Consider the following 24,517-nt stretch of genomic DNA (forward strand, 5'->3'; position numbering starts at 1 on the left):
CTGTGACAGAACCATCAGACAAAGGCTGGGAAAATGCATTCTACAGTACACATGTACAGTAGTTCAGTAACAGAACCATCAGACAAAGGCTGGGAAAATGCATTCTATGCTACACACATACAGTAGTTCAGTAACAGAACCATCAGACAAAGGCTGGGAAAATGCATTCTATGCTACACACATACAGTAGTTCAGTAACAGAACCATCAGACAAAGGCTGGGAAAATGCATTCTATAGTACACACGTACAGTAGTTCCGTAACAGAACCATCGGACAAGGGCTGGGAAAATGCATTCTACAGTACCCATGTACAGTAGTTCCGTAGCAGAACCATCAGACAAAGGCTGGGAAAATGCATTCTACAGTACACATGTACAGTAGTTCTGTAGCAGAACCATCGGACAAAGACTGGGAAAATGCATTCTACAGTACACATGTACGGTAGTTCAGTAGCAGAACCATCGGACAAAGACTGGGAAAATGCATTCTACAGTACACATGTACAGTAGTTCCGTAACAGAACCATCGGACAAAGGCTGGGAAAATGCATTCTATGCTACACACATACAGTAGTTCAGTAACAGAACCATCAGACAAAGGCTGGGAAAATGTATTCTACAGTACACACGTACGGTAGTTCCCTAACAGAACCATTGGACAAGGGCTGGGAAAATGCATTCTACAGTACACACGTACAGTAGTTCAGTAACAGAACCATCAGACAAAGGCTGGGAAAATGCATTCTACAGTACCCATGTACAGTAGTTCCGTAACAGAACCATCGGACAAAGGCTGGGAAAATGCATTCTACAGTACACACATACAGTAGTTCAGTAACACAACCATCAGACAAAGGCTGGGAAAATGCATTCTACATATACATGTACGTAGTTCAGTAACACTGACTATGGGCCCAGGGGATTCTCCTTCAGTCCTCACGATAGCTTCCTAAAGAAAGTACTATTATTATTCCCATTTTGTAGTTAAGGAAACTGAGATCCAGAGAGACTAAGTAACTCAAGTAAAGTCACAAATAGCTGGTATGTGCCAGGACCACACCATGAACCCAAGTAGTCTAACTATATATACCATATTGCACACTCTCAGACGATAAGAATACACTGCATGACCAAAAATAAGTCTTGCCCCCAAACAAAGTTATGTGATATATGAGAAGGCTATCACTAAACAAAGGAAAACCTGAAAAAAGGACTATAGTATTACAATGATAAGATGATTATTTTCCTGTTTACTAATTTATAAATGCTGAAATGTACATACATTATTTTCTCTATTCCATATCTTTTTTGGAAAATGAAACATGCTTTCTATTGCATCCCCAAATAATTTCATTGTTGCGCTGATGTCATATTTAACTGTGTGTGATAAAAGGTCAAGCTAAGTTGAATAATGAAGATTTTCTTGGCTCTTGAAATGCTAAGTTATAATAATGTAATGGTGAGATAAGAATCAGCATAGACACAGGGAAGATTAGGAAGAGATTATTGCAATTTTTAACTTAAAATAGGAGCATTTCTCCCACATAATTCTACCCAACTAAAGTTTAGGAAATGAGAAAAAAGGAGTATTCATTCAGAAACATAACCACAATAGTACTGCCTCTTCCTAGTTCACTTTCCCTGGTATAACACTTACTTGGGATGTTTATGTCACATACTATCTTGATATAAATAAATACAGGAAACATTGTAACTGGGACTTGTACAGTTCAGAAAAAAAAAAAACAGCACCAGAAGCTCATACACACCCAGAGTATCTTTCCTATAACTACCACTGTAGCAACTGCTTGTATGTGAATATTTTAAGGATCTCTGGGGGCTGGGGGAAGAGAAGATAATCTTTCGAAATAAATAATTCCTTAATTGAATAAACCAACAAACTGAATCACGGTGTTGTTAAAAATAAAACTGGGAAAAAAAATGGATTAAAAGAGAAACCTTCAGAGCTTTAATACAGAATTACAGAAGTCCATGAGTACCCAAAAGTTATCTAGGTCCTACAATTTAGCAAGCAAGAGATATGATTTATTTTGCAAACATTTTCTTTTAAACTTTCCCAGGCATCTGAGCACAGGCTCTTAGTCATAGCTAAGAATTACTTCTCAAATAAGTTCCATATGTTATAACTCTCGTTCCTGGTCTTTTCCAAAGCCAGATCTGGTCATAAACTATGAGCTAGTTTACCACACTGTACAGCTGTCAAAAACTTTTCTTACCCAATGAAGCAAAGAACCTCACTCAGCCTTTTCTGTGAGGTCTTATATCATGTGAAATATGAGGGATACGTCAATACTAGAGAAATTCTTCTTTACTACACACGACAAACATTAAAAAAAAATACATTTTTCCTTATCTGTGAAAAGGAAGTCCCAATAGAAAACACAATCATTTAATAAATCATTAACATCTGACCTCTTTGGGGTTTACCCTCAGGCTATGGCCTGAATTACATTCAGTTCATATAACTGGGTAAAAGGATGTTAAGATTCTTTTCCAGAAAATCAAGCTTGTAATTACTTTCCTTACTGACAGCAGGAGACAGCCTGAGACCTGCAGATTCTAGAGCATTCAAGATGTCACATAGAACCTGATACAACACAGAGCAGTAACGCTGTTAGGAGACACCTGAAAAGACACGGGAAAAAAATCTCTTGCTTCTCTCGTCTTCTGTTCCCTCTTAAAAAAATTAAGAGATAGTATATTTTGTGGAGAACAAAAGTTTGCACCCACCCCAGATGCCTAGTTTTGACAAACAAGAAGACAGATGCTGCTGGTAAAACCTGACTTATCTCAATATAGCCCACGTCTCCAAACCGGAGCCTTATGAAACAAGCCCCATGACTGTGACTGCAGACAGTTGCATCCTGTTTGTAACTTTCTAGTTTTAGTAATTCCTAACACAGTCCAGTGTATGACTAGAGTCAAGGCATACTTTAATGATTCTAAAAATTAATGAACCTGAAAGTGCTGGATGAGAAAATGCATTGTCAGATAATTTAGGAATATGATAAAGCTGAATGTTACAACCATCAGGAGAAAAACAGCTTTGCATATACCAACATAAAGACACAAAGCTAATGAACTCAGTACCCAACTCTACCCCATCCCTGCTAAGCCTACCATCGTGAGATCATCTTGGTATATCTTCAGGTCATCTTCAAAGGCCTTTTCACCTCATCAGCTTTCAAGAATGCCCTTGCAGAGTAAAGGGAGCAGACAGACTCAACTAACTTACCTTTACTCACATTGCAAGATAAAACTACATCCTATCCATGGATGACCTAGTGTAGTTTCACGCCTCAAACATTATAAGAAGAAAGAAAGTGAAAGTGAAGTCCCTCAGTCGTGTTTGACTCTTTGCAACCCCATGGACTGCAGCCTACCAGGCTCCTCCATCCATGGGATTTTCCAGGCAAGAGCACTGGAGTGGGTTTCCATTTCCTTCTCCAGGGGATCTTCCCAACCCAGGGATTGAACCCGGGTCTCCTGCACTGCAGGCAGACGCTTTACCATCTGAGCCACCTGGGAAGCCCATGACTTATAAATCTTTTCTTCAGCTCAGACATTTCTGCTAAACGCCCTCTCTGTAAACCAAGTGTCTGCCCCATTCCCATAGGTACCTCAAAACACATCCTCAAGACAGGGTCCAGTCTACGCTACTCTCCATTTGTCTCCTCTCAGAGAAGGGCACCAAATTCACCCTGCTGCTCCATGACCCCAGCCTGCAGCCTCCTCACCTTCCACATCCAATCCACGGTCTCCACGGCCTTAGCAAGCATCCCATCACCTCTTTCCAAGATGACAGCAACATCTACCTTAAACATCTCTCAGCCCCAGTACTGAAATCCTCTCATATTTAATTTCCCACACAACTGTCAGGATGGTCTCTACAAATTAAAAGATGAGTATGTTAATTTCCAGCTTGTATCATCTCTCCACAACCTTCAATATGAAAGACCTTTCTTTAGCATACCATCCCAAGTTCCTTAAGGAAGGGGCCCCTCCCAAGCTGCTAATGACCTTGTCTGCTGCGACTCCCCCACAGGAAGTCTCCTCTTTACCACACAGCATGACTTCCAAGCCCTAGATCACACTGTGACCTCTTCCAAACTTATCTTTCCCCAGTTTACCCATTCCATTCTCTATCTAAACGTCTCTCACGTATCCTTTAAACCTCAGCCCAAGTGCCACCTCCTAGGTAAGCTTTCCCTAATATTCCCAAGTGTAAGGTGTCTTGTTTTGTTTTATTGAAGTATAGTTGATTTATAATGTTGTGGTGGTTTCAAATGTACAGCACAGTGATTCAATTAGACCCACACACACACATACAGACACACACATTCTTTTTCACATTCTTTCCCCTTACAGGTTATTACGAAACATTGAGTTAGTTCCCTATGCTATACAGTAGATCCTTGTTGGTTATCTATTTTATATGTATGAGTGTGTATGTGTTAATCCCAAGCTCCTAATTTACCCCACCTTTTCCATTTTGGTAACCACAAGTTTGTTTTCTAAGTCTGTGGGTCTATTTCTGTTTTGTAATAAGTTTGTTTGGACTATTGTTTAGATTCTGCATATAAGTAATATTATACGGGATTAGTCTGTGTCTGGCTTACTTCACTTGGTGTGATAATCTCTAGGTCCATCCATGTTGCAGCAAATGGTATTATTTCATTCTTTTTTAGGGCTGAATAACATTCCACTGTGGACTTTAAGGACCTTCTTCCAACTCCTGGAGGACTGTGATCCTACACTGTCTCACCAGATCACAGAACACTGCAGGCCACCCTGGGCCAGTCTGTCTTCTCCGCCAAATTATGAGTATTTCTGAGAAAACGCCTGTGCCTCCAGCTTTCCCTTGTGTATCCTCCACATCCTAGAGTAGCATCTGAGGCATACTGTCACAGGCCAAAAAACATTTCCTGGTACAAGCTCATTGGCTGCAAGCAGGGATGGGGGAGCAGGTGGGGAAAGGGAGTGGAAGTTAGCAAATGAAAAATGCCAAGATCAAACTGAAGTAAGATGAACAAGCCTGGACTTCGTGTTGACACAGACTGTTATTTTCCTATTTATAGACTAGTTTTGATCTGAAATAATAATTTATGCACTCTTATACTAGTTGAGTGTGAACTAGTGACACTAATGAAGAAGCAGAAAATGGAAGTAAATGGAAATCAGTATTAAAGACCCCCCACCCTTGTCTCTTTTGGGAGAAGGAGGATTTTAACAGATATGAAGGTAACCCACCTTCTACTTGGACTGCAAGGAGACGAAACCAGTCAATCCTAAAGGAAATCAATTCTGAATATTCTTTGGAAGGACTGATGCTGAGGTTGAAGCTCCAATACTTTGGCCACCTGATGGGACAAGCCAACTCATTAGAAAAGACTCTGATGCTGGGAAGGGCTTCCCTTGTGGCTCAGATAATAAAGAATCCACCTGCAATGTGGGTGACCTGGGTTAGAACCCTGGGTTGGGAAGATCCCCTGGAGATGGGAAAGGCTACCCACTCCAGTATTCTGGCCTGGAGAATTCCATGGACTGTATAGTCCGTGGGGTTGCAGAGTCGGCCATGACTGAACGACTTTCACTTTACTGATGCTCGGAAAGATTGAAGGCAGGAGGAGAAGGGGATGACAGAAGATGAGATGGTTGGATGGCATCACCGACTCAATGGACGTGAGTTTGAGTAAACTCTGGGAGATGGAGAAGGACAGGGAAGCCTGGAGTGCTGCAGTCTATAGCGTCACAAAGAGTCGGACACTACTGAGTGACTGAACAACAACGATTTTCTACTTGGGCACACCAGGTTATAGATTTTCCACTATATATACAAACAAAAGTTAATTACAACAATAAATTTTCATTTCTACTTTTAAAGGTGAATGGATAAAATTAACTTCTGTAATTTATCCTGATTCTTTATTTACTCTAGTTACCATTTGGAAAGAAATCTTGAATAAGATTTCTGGGGATACGGGAGGGAGAGCAGGCAAGTTGAATGCTCTTTGGCAAACCAAGCTCTCCTTAAATGTTTATTAGGGATGAACAAGCAATGCCTTCTGTCTTATCATTGGAAGATGCCTTGCTACTCTGTGCCAAAACTTCAATTAGGCTTATAAACACCCTTGAAAGAATGAGGAATGAAACACAGAGGTTCTTGTAGACTTTGAACTTACCAGCCAGGGAGCATACTATCTACATTAAGAAGGCACTAAATTACATTACTGTGTTACAGTTAGAGCATTTACTGAGGACAAAAGGCAAAAAATAAGAGCAAGCTTACGTCAAGTTGTGAAGCGGGTAAAACTTGTTTTCAGAAACTTGTACCTCTTCAGTTGCCACCACAGAGGCTTTATTTGGCCTTTATTCCAGCGTGTTTATTCAGACCATGCACCACCATCCCCTTTCTCTTACTGGAGCCCCTCACCAAAGATTACACCTCCCAGGGAACCTAAGTTCTAAATATTTCCAACCATTACCCCACTCGTTGGCCCATCAATAAAGTCTTATTACTTCTCTGGCTTCTTTCATTAAGACTTTTCTCCATGCTTCCTAACAACCAGTAAATCTTGCTCACTGACAAGTGCTAATCTTCGTGTGTCTGAAAGCCATCGGCCTTTGGGAAATATCAGGCAGTATGACAGCCCAGGAGTGGGGATCAGTGCCACGCACGGTCCACTGAGAACTGGGCTTAGGAAAAAACAGTTGCCTGCTACATCTACATGTGTGGCAAAATGTGAATAGCTTCTTGTCTGAAACAACGACAACTTAACTGCAGGCTAGGCTCGTTCCAAGATAGCATGGTAACGATGCATTTCCCTCTTGGCTTAGATATATATAGATGATAGTGAATATAGGATTAATAGGCCATTCCAATGATGTTTATTGTCCACCTAGAAGCAATGCATAAATTATTCTTCATAACATTGCAAGTGAGAACTTAAAATTAACCACATATGAACTGCTTGTAAACCAAACCTAGAAGTTTCTGATAATTTAGTTTAAAATACAATCACTACTTCCCTGGTGGTCCATTGTTAACAATCTGCCTCCCAGTGCAGGGGATGTGGGTTTGATCCCTGGTGAAGGAACTAAGACCCTACAGGCCACAGAGCAGGGAGTCCACACACCCCAAGTAGAGAGCCCGTGAGCCACAACGAGGGAGAAGCCTGTGTACTGCAGCAAAGATTCCACGTGCTACAGCTGAGGCTTGAGGCAGCCAGAGATACTAAACAAATATAAACTAATAAATAAATAAAATGCTTCAATCATTAGGCTGTAATTCATGACTTATTTCTTGAGCTCAAATGGTTTTCAGGCAAATATTTACTACGGAATACAAAGGCCCTGCTCTCATGGCATTATAATTCAGAAAGACAGGCAAATTAAACAAAAGTAAATAAATAAGATAATATCAGATAATGATAGCCGTTGTGAAGAAAATGCAAAAGTTGACGTGACAAAAAATTATGGCAGCAGAGATATAAACTTGAGTGGTAAGCAAAAGGCTCAGTGAAGAGGTACCTCGGGGACTAAGGCATGAGTTATAATAACTCCTCACTCTCTATAATTTCCACTCAAAGATGTGGAGGAAGACTCCAGGCAGGGAGAACAGCAAGGGGAAGCATCCAAAGACAGAAGTATGCCGGACATGTTGATGGAAGAAGACCAGCACAATTAAAGCAAGGGGAAGGCAACAGAGAATGGCCTAAGATGAAAGCAGAGTCCAGAACATGCAAGGCCTTGAAAATCACAGTATGAAATTTGTATCTCATCCCAGAGGATGAGATGGCTGTATGGCATCACTGGCTCAATGGACATGAGTTTGAGTAAACTCTGCGAGTTGGTGATGGACAGGGAGGCCTGTCGTGCTGCAGTCCGTAGGGTTGCAAAGATTCGGACATGACTGAGTCACTGAACTGAACTGAACTGAACTGATACTAGCTATCACAGAAATACAGATTGGGATTAAAATGACAAAGGAATGCAAATTATCTTCAAAATAGAATTCCCATTTGTACTATTACATGCATTACTATTGATGAAAGTATTGAACCTGAGGTTTTTAAAGCTACTGTCACTGCAAAGAAGAGTGATCTCCACTGAGAGTTGAAGGGAAGTTCTGCCCCTAAGTTGAACTCAACTCCTCTACAAACCAAAAAGCAAAAACAACAAAAAGAGCTATGGAAAAACCCTTTGGTATTAACTGCCAAGAACTTCCCATCAGATAAACCCAAATACTCTCAGCTTTTCTCTATGGCTACACAGATAAGGTTAAAACAACTGCTTCCTAGGGTGAAAGAAAGGGAGTTTTTGTATCTGAATTAACCTGAGTGGTGACCTCCATTTATCACATTCAATGTCATCTAATTATAAAGTACGTGTCTACATACACAAAAGTGTATAGCCTTGATTTGCCAAGAGACTATATTTCATGGTATATCTACAAGTTGAATCTACTTTCCATATGTCAGGGTTAAAGTAAACTGAAAACAATCTAGAGCTAAGGGCAGCTCTGAAATGATCACATCCCCTATCGTCCCATTCAACAGGAGATTTAAGCCCAAAGAGGTTAAAACTGTACCCCTGTTGAATAGCACATTCAAGACCAACATTGTGCCTTTTACCCACTGAACTCGAGCAAACTTGTGTCTGTCCTCACTCGGTGATCACTTACTAACATTTTAATACAAACTTAAGGACAACTTTAAACACTCTTCCACATTATCAAGAAGCAATTAGGTACCTCATCAGAGAAAGACAGCTTTACACAAAAATACAAGAATCCTAAAACATGAATGCTTACGCTATCTCTCCTTTTTTCTTTCTTTTATTAAACCATTCCAACTGGTAGCATATAAGCAAGAGAAAGAGAAAAAAGAGGGAGACAGAGAGAGAGAAAGAAAGAGAAGCAAAGAGAAAGTGAGGTTATATTTTATCTTTTTGACATGTTCTAAAACCAACATATTTAGTCAAAAAAGTTTTAAGAAATCAGCGTTAAATAATAAATGCTTAGTATTGTTATTAGAATTATAAAGATAGATAATTCCAATGTACATAGCTTATTTATTGAATATCAAAGGCCTTTAGTTATTTGTGTTCAAAAGTGGGAAGTCATGAGCAGTTTCTTGAGCCACTCGTGGGAGGAAATGCTCAAGGGATGGAGGAACATTTTCAAACTCAGTCTCTTCTTTGAAAATTACTGCCCTAGAAAGACACTGTTAATGACAGAAGTGTGACAGGGGCCTCCGATGAGCTGAAACAAAGAACAAAGAGCAAGTGCTGTGTGACCTAACTATTTTAAGAGATTGTGGACTGTATGTTTAAAGTATACATTCAATATATGCTTTTAGAAGCTCTTTCCTCCTTTCTAATATTATTACTTCATAACAATGTAAAATTTAAAGGCTATCATGGTTTTTACTTCTGATTTAACCTACCATCCACAAAGTAAAAATCAAGGGCCATGTCGCACACCTAGAGTTGACAGGATGCTCCGACATTGTATTGTCTTTATAGGCGAGATCTGAGCAATCATTCCAGCCCTTAGTTTGCTTCTTACATCTTAAGAATCATCAATTATTTGACATAAAACTGAACACACTGCCTGATTATCAATTAGTTTCTATGGCAGTGGTTCACATGATATCAATTCTGTCCTTGGGCGATGGTACTTCTGCTCTGTGCCATCTCAGGACTTTATTCCAAATATTCTCAAGCTACTCCTTTCCATTTTCTTTATAGTAAATCCTGTTAAGAGTACTTCTGGTCAGCGGAGCAGTGGAAGTTATAGTATAATATATGTATCCCAATTAACCAGGGAATGACAACTTTAAAACTGCCATGTTCAAACTCACTCACATTCATCTTCTTGACTACAGAGAAAGTTCAGATTTTAAGAAAAAGGAGCCTTGTCTCCAATTAATGATTTATCTGAATGACCATAAAATATCAATGAAGTAAATTTAGGATTTTCAGATACTGTCACATCTCAAGAACACAAGTGTTGTAAGTAATAATAATGGCTCCATAAGAACTGAACACATACTTGCTTGCCACACCTTGCTAGATGCTAAGAGATTATCATGATGCTAAGGTTATCATGATATAGTTGTTTTCTATAGATGATATGTAGGCTCTATGCTAGAGCTTATACTACATGGAAGTAGTATGTAATACATGTCCTAAACAGGTTATAATCTCACTGAGACACTAGACAGATTGTTTCAAACAGTGAATGTTGGCGCAAGACTAAACAAACAAACAAAAATGGAATCAGGATGGTTCCCAAAGAAGTGAGCTGGGCTATTACTGAAAACATTCTACTTCTTTTCTTGTTGATCCTCAAAGACTGAAGAGTTATGTACTCTATAAACAGGCTAAATATGTCTCTTTTTTTCCCCTTTAAACTATCATGTTCTGATGCTTTTGAGTTGTGGTGCTGGAGAAGACTCTAGAGAGTCCCTTAGACTGCAAGAAGATCAAACCAGTCAATCCTAAAGGCAATCAATCCTGCGTATTCATTGGAAGGACTGATGCTGAAGCTGAAGCTCCAATACTTTGGCCACCTGATGTGAAGAGCCAATTCATTAGAAGAGACCTCAATGCTGGGAAAAACTGAAGGCAGGAGGAGAAGGGGACAACAGAGGGCAAGACGGTTGGATGGCATCACCAACTGAATGGACATGAGTTTGAGCAAGCTCCAGGAGATGGTGAAGGACAGGGAAGCCTGGAGTGCTGCAGTCCATGGGTTGCAAAGAGTCAGACATGACTGAGAGACTGAACAACAAAATACTACCAGGTTCTAAAACAGAATCTCCAAATGTCTTTCAAAGATGCTACACATGGCAAGAGAAAATAATTTTAAAACAGGGTCAAAAATAAAACAAAAGGAGAACAAGGATGGGAAGGAAAAATGGTGATGTGAAATGAACACACAGAATGTGTGCCCAAGGTCTTATAAGAGAACTCAAGAAGGTTTAAACATTATAGCTGTCCATAAGCAGAAGAGTGACATGAGCTAATGGTTAGTGCTCACCACCTTTGTATTGGGGACTTCCCAGGTGGCGCCAGTGGCAAAGAACAGGCCTGCCAATGTAGGAGACGTAAGAAATGTGAGTTCATCCCTGGGTCAAGAAGATCCCCTGAGGAAGGAAATGGCAACCCACTCCAGTATTCTTGCCTAGAGTAGAGGCTCTTGGGAAGCCTGGTAGGCTATAGTCCACAGGGTCGCAAAGAGTCAGACACGACTGAAACGACTTGGTATGCACGCGCCTTTGTATTACCAAAAAGATAACATGACAGCCATGAAATGTGTCTTCTGTGGAGTACTATTTGTTTGTATGTCTTTTGGTAAACTGACTGAAAGCCATAAAAAATACTTTTTGTTAGAATTATTAAGAGATATTCAACTTGTGGGTGAAAATTTGATGAGAAACAGGATGTCTACACACAGTCTTCTCTTACAAAGTGAAGTGCAGTCGTTCAGTTGTGTCCAACTCTTTGCAACCCCATGGACTGTAGCCTACCAGGATCCTCAGTCCATGGGATTTTCCAGGCAAGAATACTGGAGTGGGTTGCCATTTCCTTCAAGGGACTTGCTAATTCCAAAGGGGGAAAAGGGAACGTTATAGTGAGAAACATGTCAGATGCCATGTTAATCAAGAAATCAAAGTTTACAACAATGTAAAAAGACAGAGTAACTTAATTCTTGCCAAAACTTTACAACTTGAATTTATATGAAAACAGCAGACACAAAACCAAATTGAGGTACATGCTACAAAGAAGCTAGCACAAACCTTTCAAAAATGCCAGTGTCATGAAAAACAAACAAATGAAAAGAAGATGGAGGAATCATCCCAGATGTTCATGGTCAAGGTCAAGAAGAAATTTCTATACAAGGAGTAACTATGACAGCAACATTTCAAAAAATCTATGGTAACAGTAATCTCTCAGTGTAAACTTCCTAATGAGAATAACTACAATATAGTAACATAAGTGAATGTCTCTGTCTTAGGGAATATACACTTATTAACGGATTTTTTAAAAAAGCACAGTGGTGGCAATTTACGAGAGAAAGAAAGAATACTAAAGCAACTTTGGCAAAGTGTTAATAACTGGTGAATCTTGGTGACAGGTTCATGGAAGACTTTCATGCTATTCTTCAATAAAATTTAAATTATACTAAAATGAAAAGCTAAAGATTTTTAATAACTAAGAATGAAAATGTGAGAAATGTAAAATTTTGAATACTCTTCTCATATATTTCTATATTTCGACAAACCAAAAATATTTTCCTATAAATTATTTAGTCATGATACAGCTACATCCACAGAACAGAAAACAAAAAGTAATCCATAACATTCAAACTGCACAATAGAGACAGACTGAAAATAACAGCAAGGTGTTTTTAAGATGTATATTTAAAGGGATCTTAAACATATTTTTGTATATTTTTTATGTAATTTGAGGTCTTTCATTTAGTTTAGCTAAAATCACACCTTCCATGTCTCAAATTAGATTTATTTATTTTTTCTTTTTTTTTCAGATTTAAAAAAGAATACTCATCACTCTACAACAAAGAAAGCCTAAATACACATGAAAAGTTTTACGAAGTCAAATGAATGTCACCATTCATGACAAAATTTATCTATAAATTTAAATCATTAGGAAAAGCAGAGAGAACATTGAAACATAAATTCCTGCTCATTTAAACTTGACATTTTCCAACTATACTTCACGTTTCTTTAACTCAGTGTTCTCCTGACTGACCTCATAAATATTGCACACTCAATTTCAGACCTAAACTCTAAACATTGGCAATTAACTTTAGCAAAAGGGCTGATTGTCCATGATGGAAAGTTTGTTTTCTACCTTTAAAAGGTCTATATAATGCAAAATTCTAACCTTCCTTCAGGAATCACTAACATATCCACTGCTTTACACAACCTACAGAATTCCATTAGCATAGGAAAGTAAAAGTTGACCTGTGAACAATTAGGGAAAATATCTGGAACTATGAAACTAGAAGATTAAACTCTAATAACTAACTCTAATAACTAGCTGATCTTGGGCAAATAACTAGAACTTTCTGAGGCTCAATATCTTCATGTATTAAAGAATGAGATTTAAAACTAACTTACTTCTCATCAGTCATTTTCAAAGCTCTAGTGACTTGTCGGTCAGTAATTTCAGTTGCTCAGTCGCATCCAACTCTTTGTGACCCCATGGATTACATCACGCCAGGCCTCCCTGTCCATCACCAACTCCCAGAGTTTACTCAAACTCATGTCCATCGAGTTGGTGATGCCATCCAGCCATCTCAACCTCTGTCATCCCCTTCTCCTCCTGCCTTCAATCTTTCCCAGCATCAGGGTCTTTGCCAATGAGTCAGTTCTACGCATCAGGTGGCCAAAATATTGGAGCTTCAGCTCCAGCATCAGTTCTTCCAAAGCATCAATTCTTCAGCGCTCAGCGTTTTTTATTGTCCAGCTCTCATACACGACTACTGGAAAAACCATAGCTTTGACTATATGGACATTTGTAGGCAAAGTAATGTCTCTGCTTTTTAATATGCTGTCTAGGTTTCTCATTGCTTTTCTTCCAAGGAGCAAGTGTCTTTTAATTTCATGGCTGCAGTCACCAACTGCAGTGATTTTGGAGCCCAAAAAAATTAAGTCTCTCACTGTTTCCATTGTTTCCCCATCTACTTGCCATCAAGTGATGGGACCAGATGCCATGATCTTAGGTTTTTGATGTTGAGTTTTAAACCAGCTTTTTCACTCTCCTCTTTCACTTTCATCAAGAGGCTCTTTAGTTCTTCTTCCCTTTCTGCCATAAGGGTGGTGTCATCTGCATATTTGAGGTGACTTGTCACTCTTCTTAAATATGCTCTTATCTGCTATTTTTGTCTTGGTTCTGATAAATGACCAAAAATTCACAAGAATTCCTCATTCGGCAGCCATTATAATCACAGTAACATTCAGAAAACTAAGATCATGGCATCTGGTCCCATCACTTCATGGGAAATAGATGGGGAAACAGTGGAAACAGTGTCAGACTTTATTTTTGGGGGCTCCAAAATCACTGCAGATGGTGATTGCAGCCATGAAATCAAAAGATGCTTACTCCTTGGAAGGAAAGTTATGACCAACCTAGACAGCATATTAAAAAACAGAGACATGGAAGCAACCTAAATGCCCATCAGCAGACAAATGTATAAGAAAGCTATGGTACATATACACAGTGGAATTATTACTCAGCCATTAAAAAGAATACATTTGAATCAGTTCTAATGAGGTGGATAACTAGAGCCCATCATACAGAGTGAAGTAAGCCAGAAAGATAAACACCAATACAGTATACTAACGCATATATATGGAATTTAGAAAGATGGTAACAATAACCGTATATGCAAGACAGAAAAAGAGACACAGATATATAGAACAGACTTTTGGACTCTATGGGAGAAGGGGAGGGTGGGATGATCTGAGAGAACAGCATTGAAACATGTATATTATCAAGTGTGAAACAGATCACCAGTCCAGGTTGGATGCATGAGACAAGTGCTCAGGGCTGGTGCACTGGGATGACCCAGAGGGATGGGATGGGGAGGGAGGCGGGAGGGGGTTTCAGGATGGGGAACACATGTAGATCCATGGCTGATTCATGTCAATGAATGGCAGAAACCACTACAATATTGTAAAGTAATTAGCCTCCAGCTAATAAAAATAAATGAAAAAAATAAAAAGCAGAGACATTACTTTGCCAACAAAGGTCCATCTGGTCAAGGCTATGGTTTTTCCAGTGGTCATGTATGGATGTGAGAGTTGGACAGTGAAGAAAGCTGAGCACCAAAGAATTGATGCTTTTCAACTGTGGTGTTGGAGAAGACTCTTGAGAGTCCCTTGGCCTGCAAGGAGATCCAACCAGTCCATCCTAAAGGAGATCAGTCCTGGGTGTTCATTGGAAGGACTGATGTTGAAGCTGAAACCCCAATACTTTGGCCACCTCATGTGAAGAGTTGACTCACTGGAAAAGACCCTGATGCTGGGAGGGATTGGGGGCAGGAGGAGAAGGGGATGACAGAGGATGAGATGACTGGATGGCATAACCGACTCGATGGACATGAGTCTGAGTTAACTCCGGGAGTTGGTGATGGACAGGGAGGCCTGGCGTGCTGTGATTCACGGTGTCGCAAAAAGTCAGACACGACTGAGCGACTGAACTGAACTGAACTGAACTGAACTAGATAATTACAGGTGTAGTGTAAGCTTGGAACTCCATTATTAACCATATAATGAAAAGCATTCAAACACACTAGTGAAATTCAGATCTATTCCTGGAAAATACTGCCCTAAACCAAGAAGGAAAGAGAAATTAGCTCTTGCTACCAATTAGAAATCTAATAGAATATATATAAATATATAATATACAAAAAAACCATGTTTGTTATAATGAATGAAAACTAAATATTTAATTGAGATAAAAATATAGACATATGCAGATAATTAAGATGAAGATGATCTAAATCACACACCTTCTGGAATATTTTCGGCTATGTATAACATGTACTATGGTTGCGATAGGTACAGTTACTATGAGTTTCCCAGTCTCAGTATCTGAGAATCTTATGTTATTCAACTCAAATCTTCTATGAAATGCATCTGGCCAAAAGAAAAAAACTGATTTTAAGGAAAGTTACAATGCAAAGCAGTATTTAAGAATAAAAAAAGCATCACCATCACAAAATTCACATAAGAACATGATGAGGCACCAAATCAAGATCACTGTGGGTCTTATTAAGGTGTTATAATCAAGAATCTTCAGGATCAAATTAGAAGATTATAAAAGATTATAGTGTCCATGTATAACTGTGAATAAAAGGAATGTATATACAGACTACAAAATGATGCAAACTCATGTAATTCCTTTGAAGCTCAATAATACATGCAAAGCTGGACGTCTCTTGTAGGATATTAAGCAGGAAAAACAAACTACAGAGGAAGAAGGATTTCAAGGTTGATTTCCTCAATATTTTATTCAAACCCCTTGGGGAAGGACTTTCCACTTAAACAGTATAAAATACACAGATGTAAGGATGAACCTCGATGCTAGTTGACTCATTTCAGACTTTTCATGAAAGTATACAATTTAATGTTAAATATTATTTCACTCAGATGAAATAATTCAGGTGTTTATGAAATTGGGTGGATGAAGTTATCCCAAAATTAGTTTATAAGTCTGTAGAAAGTTTGAAACCAAGGTTTCTAGGAAGGAAGGCCCACTCAACATTCAAGAATAATCAGTGTACTGGATCAAGGACTCAAATATCAAAAGCTCCCCGTCTGAAGTAGAGGGATGGCCCAGCACACACACTGCCTCCTTACCCTACTCTCTCCTCTTTCTCCCCCATCACTTTGTTTAAATCTTGGTCACAGCACTTCTCATCTTCTATTTTAGTTCATTTGCTACAGTTTGTCTGGATCTCTGCCCATTTCCTTTTTGCTACTAATGATTCCTTCACCATTAATGGATGTCTCTTCATGATGTGAGTCTGAACTTTGGATCCTCAGTATTGTCTTTGCCTTCACTATTTGAATCCTCTTATGTCTTTCCAGCCTGCTGTTCATATTCTTTGGCTTGGCTTCAGTACCTAATGACAACTCATCCCAGGTCTGATTTCTATAGTTGTCTCAATCTACAAACTGAAGCCACATTTCAACTGAGACATCACAAAAGTTGTCCTGGACTTGGCCTCAATAGCCCAGTATACACTATATGGATCAAAACAAGATAGGCAGACTAAGTTTGGCTCCATATAAAAGAAATTTTCTACTAATCATAGAAGACACTCCCCCTCCTCAAAAACAAGGAATGCTCTGGGTCTAGAGAGTATATAGCAAACAGGCTATGAGAGCTGATTCTGGAATAGATAGACCTGGGCTCAAATCCAATTCCTCTGCTGTCTACCTACCTTTACCTCACTAAGCCTAAATTTTGCCAGCTAAGAACGAGAACAATAATCACCTTAATAAAACTTTTATATAGCTGTAAATGACTACTCGAGAGTTTTAAATGAGATTAAATATAAAGTGATAGAACAATGCCCACCACATAGAGCACCAACTTGGTCCATTAGAAATTGGACATATTTATTTTTCCAAACCTAAGCTTTTACTATGAGTCCTTAAAACAATATCATATTCAAGAAAATACCACAACTTCCTAATGATACTTAACATCATTCATTCAACATCTACCTCTCTCATTAAAAAAAAAAAAGTCTTCATATTGATTAACATTCCTCCCATCAAAAGGTGAAACCCACAGCTACATGCAAAAGAATGAAATTGTTAAACCATACACAAAAAATCAATCAAGATAAATAACAGACTTAAACATAAGATGTGAAACCATAAAAATCCCAGAAAAAAAAGATGGGGGTGAGCTCCTTGACATTTGTCTCACCAATGAGTTTTTTGGATTTGACACTACAAGCAAAGGCAACACAAGCAAAACAGACTGGAATTGAATGAAACTAAAAAGCTTCTTCATGGCAAGGAGACCATTAGCAAAACGAAAAGGAAACCTACCAAACGGGAGAAAATACTGGCAAATCATACATATCTGATAAGGTTTTAATATCCAATATATATAAAAGGCTTGTACAATGCAACAGCAAAAAAAAAAAAAATCTAATTAACAAATGGGCACAAGATCTGAATAGATACTGTTTCAAGGAAAAAACTTACAGATGGCCAACAGGTGCATGAAAAAGTGTTCAACATTATTAGTCATTAGGGAAATGCTAATAAAAACTACAATGAGATACCCCTTTCCATCTGTTGGAATGACTGTTATCAAAAAACTTGAACTAACAAGTGCTGGTGAGTATATTGACAAACGGGAACCCTTACGAATTGTTGATGGAAATATAAATTAGCACCACCATTACAGAAAAAAGTATGGACGTTCCCCCAAAATTAGAACAGAGCTACTATTAGGGGCTTCCTTGGTGGCTCAGACAGTAAAGAATCTAACTGCAATATGGGAGACCCAGGTTCAATCCCTGGGTCAGAAAGATCCCCTGAAGGAGCAACTGGCAACCCCCTGCAGTATTCTTGCGTGGAGAACCCACTGAAAGAGGAGCGGACTACAGTCCATGGGGTCACAAAGAGTCAGACACGACTGAGCAACTAACACATAACTGATATATATAATGTGAAAAAAACTTGTGTCCATTGATGGATGAGTGGATTTTTTAAAAAACGTGATACATACACACATACACATACAGGAATATCATTCAGTCATGTAAAAGAAGGAAACCTTCCAGGCGTGATCAGCCCTGAGAACATAAAATTATTAAAATAAGTCAGACAGAGAATGATAAATACTGTACCATGCGCTCTTACTCATATATGGAATCTTAAAGAAACAAAACAGTGAAAACAGAGAACAGACTGGTCACTGCCAGGGGCAGGGGGTGAGAGGTGGGTGCAAAATAGACAAAAGGGGTAAAAAGGTACAAACTTCCAGTTATAAAATAAGTCAGTCCTAGTGATGTATGTCGGAGAAGGCAGTGGCACCCCACTCCAGTACTCTCACCTGGGAAATCCCATGGACGGAGGAGCCTGGTAGGCTGCAGTCCATGGGGTCGCTAAGAGTTGGACACAACTGAGCGACTTCACTTTCACTTTTCACTTTCATGCACTGGAGAAGGAAATGGCAACCCACTCCAGTGTTCTTGCCTGGAGAATCCCAGGGATGGGGGAGCCTGGTGGGCTGCCGTCTATGGGGTCACACAGAGTCAGACATGACTGAAGCGACTTAGCAGCAGCAGTGATGTAATGTACAGAATGGTGACTATGGTTAATAATACTGAATTACATATTTGAAAGTTGCTAATGGAGTAGCAACTTAAAAGTTCTCATCACAGTAAAAAAACAAACAAACAAACAAACAAAACTGTAACCACGTGAAGTGATGGTTGCTAACTAGACTTATTGTGGTGATCATTTTACAATATACACAAATATTGGACCATTATGTGGTACATGTGTGTGTGCTAAGTCACTTCAGTCGTGTCCAACTCTTTGCGACCCTATGGACTGTAGCCCATCAGGCTCCTCCATCCACGGGATTTTCCAGACAAGAACACTGGAGTGGGTTACCATGCCGTCCTCAGGTGATCTGCCGGACCTAGGGATTGAACCCACGTGTCTTCTGTCTCCTGTAGGCAGGCTCCTTACCATTAGTGCCACCTGGGAAGTCCTATCATGTGGTACACCCAAGCTGATATAATGCTGTCAGTTCACTAAAAAAAATAACAACATCAACAGCAACAATAAAAACTAAACAGTGGCTCCTCGAATGATTGAGGACAAAGCTGTCTTTCCCTCCACTGTGTTTTCTCTACTTTTCCTGCTTCACCTCTCTTGGGAAAGCAGCCACACTCCCTCAACTGTTGCCTGAAAATGCCAAGAAATATATCTGCCCACAAACTAAGTTCATTCACAAATCTGCTCTCGTTCAACCCAGAAAACTGACTTCAAAACACCTTAAAAAGATTTATTCCAACAGGAACCTTCAAAAGTTACTGACAGAAATGTAGATGGTGCAGCTACTTTGAAAAACAGGCATTTCCTTAAAAAGTTAAACATACATTTATCATACACCTCAGCAGTCTCACACCTAGGTGTATAGCAAAGGGAAATAAAGATATTTGTCTACATAAAAACTTGTAACAAGTGTTCACAGCAGCATTATTCATAACAGCCAAAAAGCAGAAAACAACTCAAATGTCCATCAACTGCTGAATGGTTAAGAAATATATACGGTATGTCCATATAACAGAATACTATTCAGCAATAAAAAGAAGCAAAGTACTCACTGATGTTATAACATGGAAGAACCTCAAAAACATTATGCTAAGTGAAAAAAGCCAAAAACAAGTGACATACAATATACGATTCCATTTACATGAAATATCCCAATAAAGAAAATTTGGAAAGACAGAAAGCAGATTAAGTGATTGCCTAGGACTATGGACTAACTGTAAATGGACATAAGGAATTTTACTGTGGTAATGAAATATTCTAAAACTGGACTGTGATAATGCCTGTGACAACTGTATAAATTCACTAAAAACAAAACACTGAATTATTAAATTCAAATGAACTGTGCAAATTTATTTAAAAACATTGAATTATGAGTTAAAATGAGTGAATTTTATGGTATATAAATAAAACTGTAAGGAAAAAAGTATGCCATGTATAGACTACCTAAAAATAAGGTCATTCCACTCCTACTGCATTTAACTGCTTAAGTGCTGTGACACAGTTCCTATACTCAACAAACTTTAAATAGAACGTTAACATTTAAAATAAAAAATTGTGGGACTTCTCCAGTGGCTCAGTGGTTGAGAATTTGTCTTCCAGTGCAACAGACACAGGTTTTGATCCCTGGTTGGGGAACTAAGATCCTGAGTGCCGGAGGGCAACTCAGCCCATGCAAGCAACGACTGAGCAGCAAACCCCCACGAGACGCCCCCGCGCTGCGTAACAAAGGCCCAGTGCAGCCAAAGCAAAGCAAGCAGGGCAATACAGCCTCTTCCTGGCTCTCTTTCCACTTGGGACGTGAACTCTGGAAGTCTTGATTGTACATGTAAGACATCTACTCCCTAAAGGACCATGCTGAAGAGACAGCATAGAGAAATAAATGCCCAAGGAACCCCAGGCCAGTTTCAGCATCAACCAGGAGACGTGAGTGAGCCTTCAGATGACTGCAGCTCCCCTCTGCCTTCAAAATCACCCTAGGGGACACTGAGTAAAACAGTGAGGAGCAATCCCACCGAACCCTGCCCAAATTGCAGATTCATGAATAAAATGAATAGTGCAGTTTCAAGCCACTAATATTTGAGTTGGTTTGTTACATGGCACTGTAAAATTAGAACACTAGCTTATCCACATCTTAAAATATTGGAGAGCAGTTATAAGACAGAGTGGAAAAAAGGAACGATCTCTAGGAATGTATTCAAACTCCCTAAAGCTGAGAACTTTCAGCAACAGGCTGATCCTCTCCTTTCCAATAAAAATGGAAAAATTTCTATTCCCATCCTGGATAATGACTTTATTCTCAATGTTGAGTCTTAGAGCAGAGATAAAGCATTAAGAGTCAAAACAACCTCTGGGGCAGGGGAAAAGAGTAGCTATTCAGACAACTTAGGATATAGAAGTAAGCAAAATCAGAGTTAAGGTTTTTGTCAGCAGCCTGTATTCACAGGATATAAAACCCAGACCCTAGTCAGCTGTAATGCCAAGCACCACACTTGCCTCCTGTTAAACTGAAAAGGACCCCAGTTGTCTGCTCAGCTTACCCATCAGAAGCCCTCCACCTCATGTCACAATCAATTGCGCCGATTCAGGTCCAGTCTTTTTTTAGCGAAAGGAATTTGTTACCAGCAGGCTTGCTTCCTTCCAGTCCACACCCTGCACCCTGCACTGCCCAGGAGGGCACCACATCTGGTTGAGCTAACTTCTCAAGAGAGCGAGGGAGAGGAGAGAGAGGAAATCCTACCAGTGAGAGGATATAATCAATAACCTACGAGAAATCAAACAAGAGTTCACCACCACAGTGGACAAAGGCTCGTCAGATACTCTAGCAAACCAGACTCTTACCCCAACTCTCCAACCCTAAGAGAATTCATGACTCATGGATTACAAGATCCTAAAAGATTCTGCCCACATGTTGTGTTAGAAGCACTTTATTCTAACTCTTAAATCAGTTACGAGGTTTTGAAAACAAGAGATGGAAAACCCAGTTCAAAGTGGTTTAAATGACATAAACACATCAGTCCATAAAACAGAAGACATAGGAGTAAGAGAAGCTTTGGTGTTGGTTAATCCAGAAAGTGAAGGCCATCATCAAAGGCTCAGGGTTTTCCAGTCTCTCCACCTCTCTGGCCCAGAATGTCAGCTTTACCCACAGCTCCCTGTAGGAGAGCCATCAAGAGACTAAAGACCTTCCTTATTCAGGTCGAGCAGAGTAAAGAGAATACCTCTGCCCATAAAGTCAAACCCAAATCCCAGTCATTTGCACAACCAGGCCACCAGAGGCCTTTGGCTAACAGGGGAATGTTCATGCTGAATGGCCCGGCCGCGGGCCCACAGAGCCCTCTGGACGAGAGCGCGAGGACCACCATGGGCTTAGAGCTGCTGCGACCCTCGGGGAAACGGGCCTACTGAAAGCAACAGACCAACTTCCATATCCACTAGATTCCAAACCATCATTTAAATAGTCTTGTGATCGATTAGAAAGAGAGATTCTTTAGTTTCCAAGTGCATTTTGTTCTAAAAGTCCACCCCATGCCAGTTTTGATCTTGAAGTATGATTAGGGCATAGAATGCATTTTCCCACTGAAGTATTATATTTCCCCTGTGCTAAATTGGTTCCCGGTGCATTTAGACCATTTATAGTTGAAGTATTTAAGCTGGGAATACCTCTTTCCTTCTTTTCCCAGTGATTCAGAAAAAATAGAGACTCACCACCTATAGGCTGTCATGCCCTGGGACCAACGGGGTGAAAACAAGGAACTCTCCACAAGCAACCATCAGTAGGAGCACAGAGACCTCCAGGAGGAACCCGTAATCCAGAGCAGCAGCAGCTCAGAGGGTAGGTGGGCGAGTTTCCCAAAGGGCATCTGTGCTTACAGAATACCCATCAGTCACTGACATAAAAATATTTTATCTTGAATTAAAAATAACGAAAACTTTTATCTACTTTTTTCTAGCACAATGCTAAAACACCCTAGTAATGTGGATGCATATGTGTGTGTGAGTCACTCAGTCGGTGTCTGACTCTGCGACCCCATGAACTGCAGCCCACAGGCTCCTCCATCCATGGAATTCCCCAAGCAAGAATACTGGAGTGGGTTGCCATTTCCTTCTCCAGGGGATCTTCCCGACTCAGGGATCAAACTTGGGTCTCCTGCATTGCAGGTGGCTGCTTTACTGTCTGAGCTACTAAGGAAGCCAATAATGTGAGTGATTTCTTTTAAATTAAGTCAGTTCTGTGTTTTTTAATATTTTTTTATGTGTGTTCCTTGTAGGAACCCAGAAATCCATCATGGAATGAAAGTCTTGTTTAATGGCCTAACGAGGATTTTCACGAGAACACTGACAGTAAACAGAGCTGCGCCTTAGGCAGTACGTCCTGCGATCTAATCCTCATAACAGCCTGGCAAGGTCGCTGTTCAGTCGCTCAGCCATGTCCCACTCTTTGCGACCCCTTGGAAGAAACACGCCAGGCATGCCTGTCCTTCAACATCTCTTGGAGCTTGCTCAAACTCATGTCGGTGATGCCATCCAACCATCTTATCCTCTGTCATCCCCTTCTCCTCCTCCCTTCAATCTTTCCCAGCAGCAGGGTCTTTTCCAAGGAGTCAGCTCTTCACATTAAGTGGCCAAAGTATTGGAGTTTCAGCTTCAGCATCGGTTCTTCCAATGAATATTCAGGGTTGATTTCCTTTAGGATTGAGTGATTTGATCTTGTTTCAGTCCAAGGGAATCTCAAGAGTCTTCTCCAACACCATACTTCAAAAGCATTAAGTCCTTGGTGCTCAGCTTTCTTTATAGTCCAACTCTCACATCCATACATGACTACTGGAAAAACCATAGCTTTGATTACATGGACCTTTGACAGCAAAGTAATAGTCTCTGCTTTTTAATATGCTGTCTAGGTTGGTCATTACTTTTCTTCCAAGGAGCAAGTGTCTTTTAATTTCACGGCTGCAGTCACCACCTGCAGTGACTTTGGAGCCCAAGGAAATAAAGTCTCTCACTGTTTCCATTGTTTCCCCATCTATTTGCCATGAAGTGATGGAACCAGAAGCCATGATCTTTGTTTTTTTAATGTTTTAATGTTTTGAATGCTTTTTGAGTTTGAAGCCAGCTATTTCACTGTCCTCTTCCACCTTCACCAATAGGCTCTTTAGTTCCTCTTCGCTTTCTGCCATAAGAGTGATGTCATCTGCATATCTGAGGTTATTGATATTTCTCCTGGCAATCTTGATTCCGGCTTGTGCTTTATCCAGCCCAGAATTTTGCATGATGTACTCTCAAATTAAATAAACAGGGTGACAATACATAGCCTTGACATACTCCTTTCCCAATTTGGAACCAGTCTGTTGTTCTATGTCCAGTTCTAACTATTGCTTCTTGACCAGCATACAAGTTTCTCAGGAGACAAACAAGGTGGTCTGTATTCCCATCTCTTTAAGAATTTTGCACAGTTTGTTGTGAGCTACACAGCCAAAGGCTTTAGTGTAGTCAATGAGGCAGAAGTAGATGTTTTTCTGGAATTCTCTAGCTTTTTCTATTATCTAATAGATGTTGGCTATTTGATCTCTGGTTCCTCTGCCTTTTCCATATCCAGCTTGAACATCTGGAAGTTCTTGGTTCATGTACTATTGAAGCCTAGCTTGAAGGAT

The 24,517-nt window shown here is 39.8% G+C and overlaps 1 protein-coding gene and 1 non-coding gene across 3 annotated transcripts in view; both read right to left on the reverse strand.

The window, feature by feature from the left end:
• ARHGAP42 (Rho GTPase activating protein 42) overlaps positions 1-24,517 on the reverse strand; it is a 318,240-nt gene that overhangs the window by 151,872 nt on the left and 141,851 nt on the right. The window lies entirely within an intron of this gene.
• Positions 3,478-3,549, reverse strand: TRNAC-GCA (transfer RNA cysteine (anticodon GCA)). The gene has a single exon. It is a non-coding gene; the product is annotated as a tRNA-Cys (tRNA).

Source organism: Dama dama, chromosome 1, assembly GCF_033118175.1.
Source record: "Dama dama isolate Ldn47 chromosome 1, ASM3311817v1, whole genome shotgun sequence".
Lineage (NCBI taxonomy): Eukaryota > Metazoa > Chordata > Mammalia > Artiodactyla > Cervidae > Dama > Dama dama.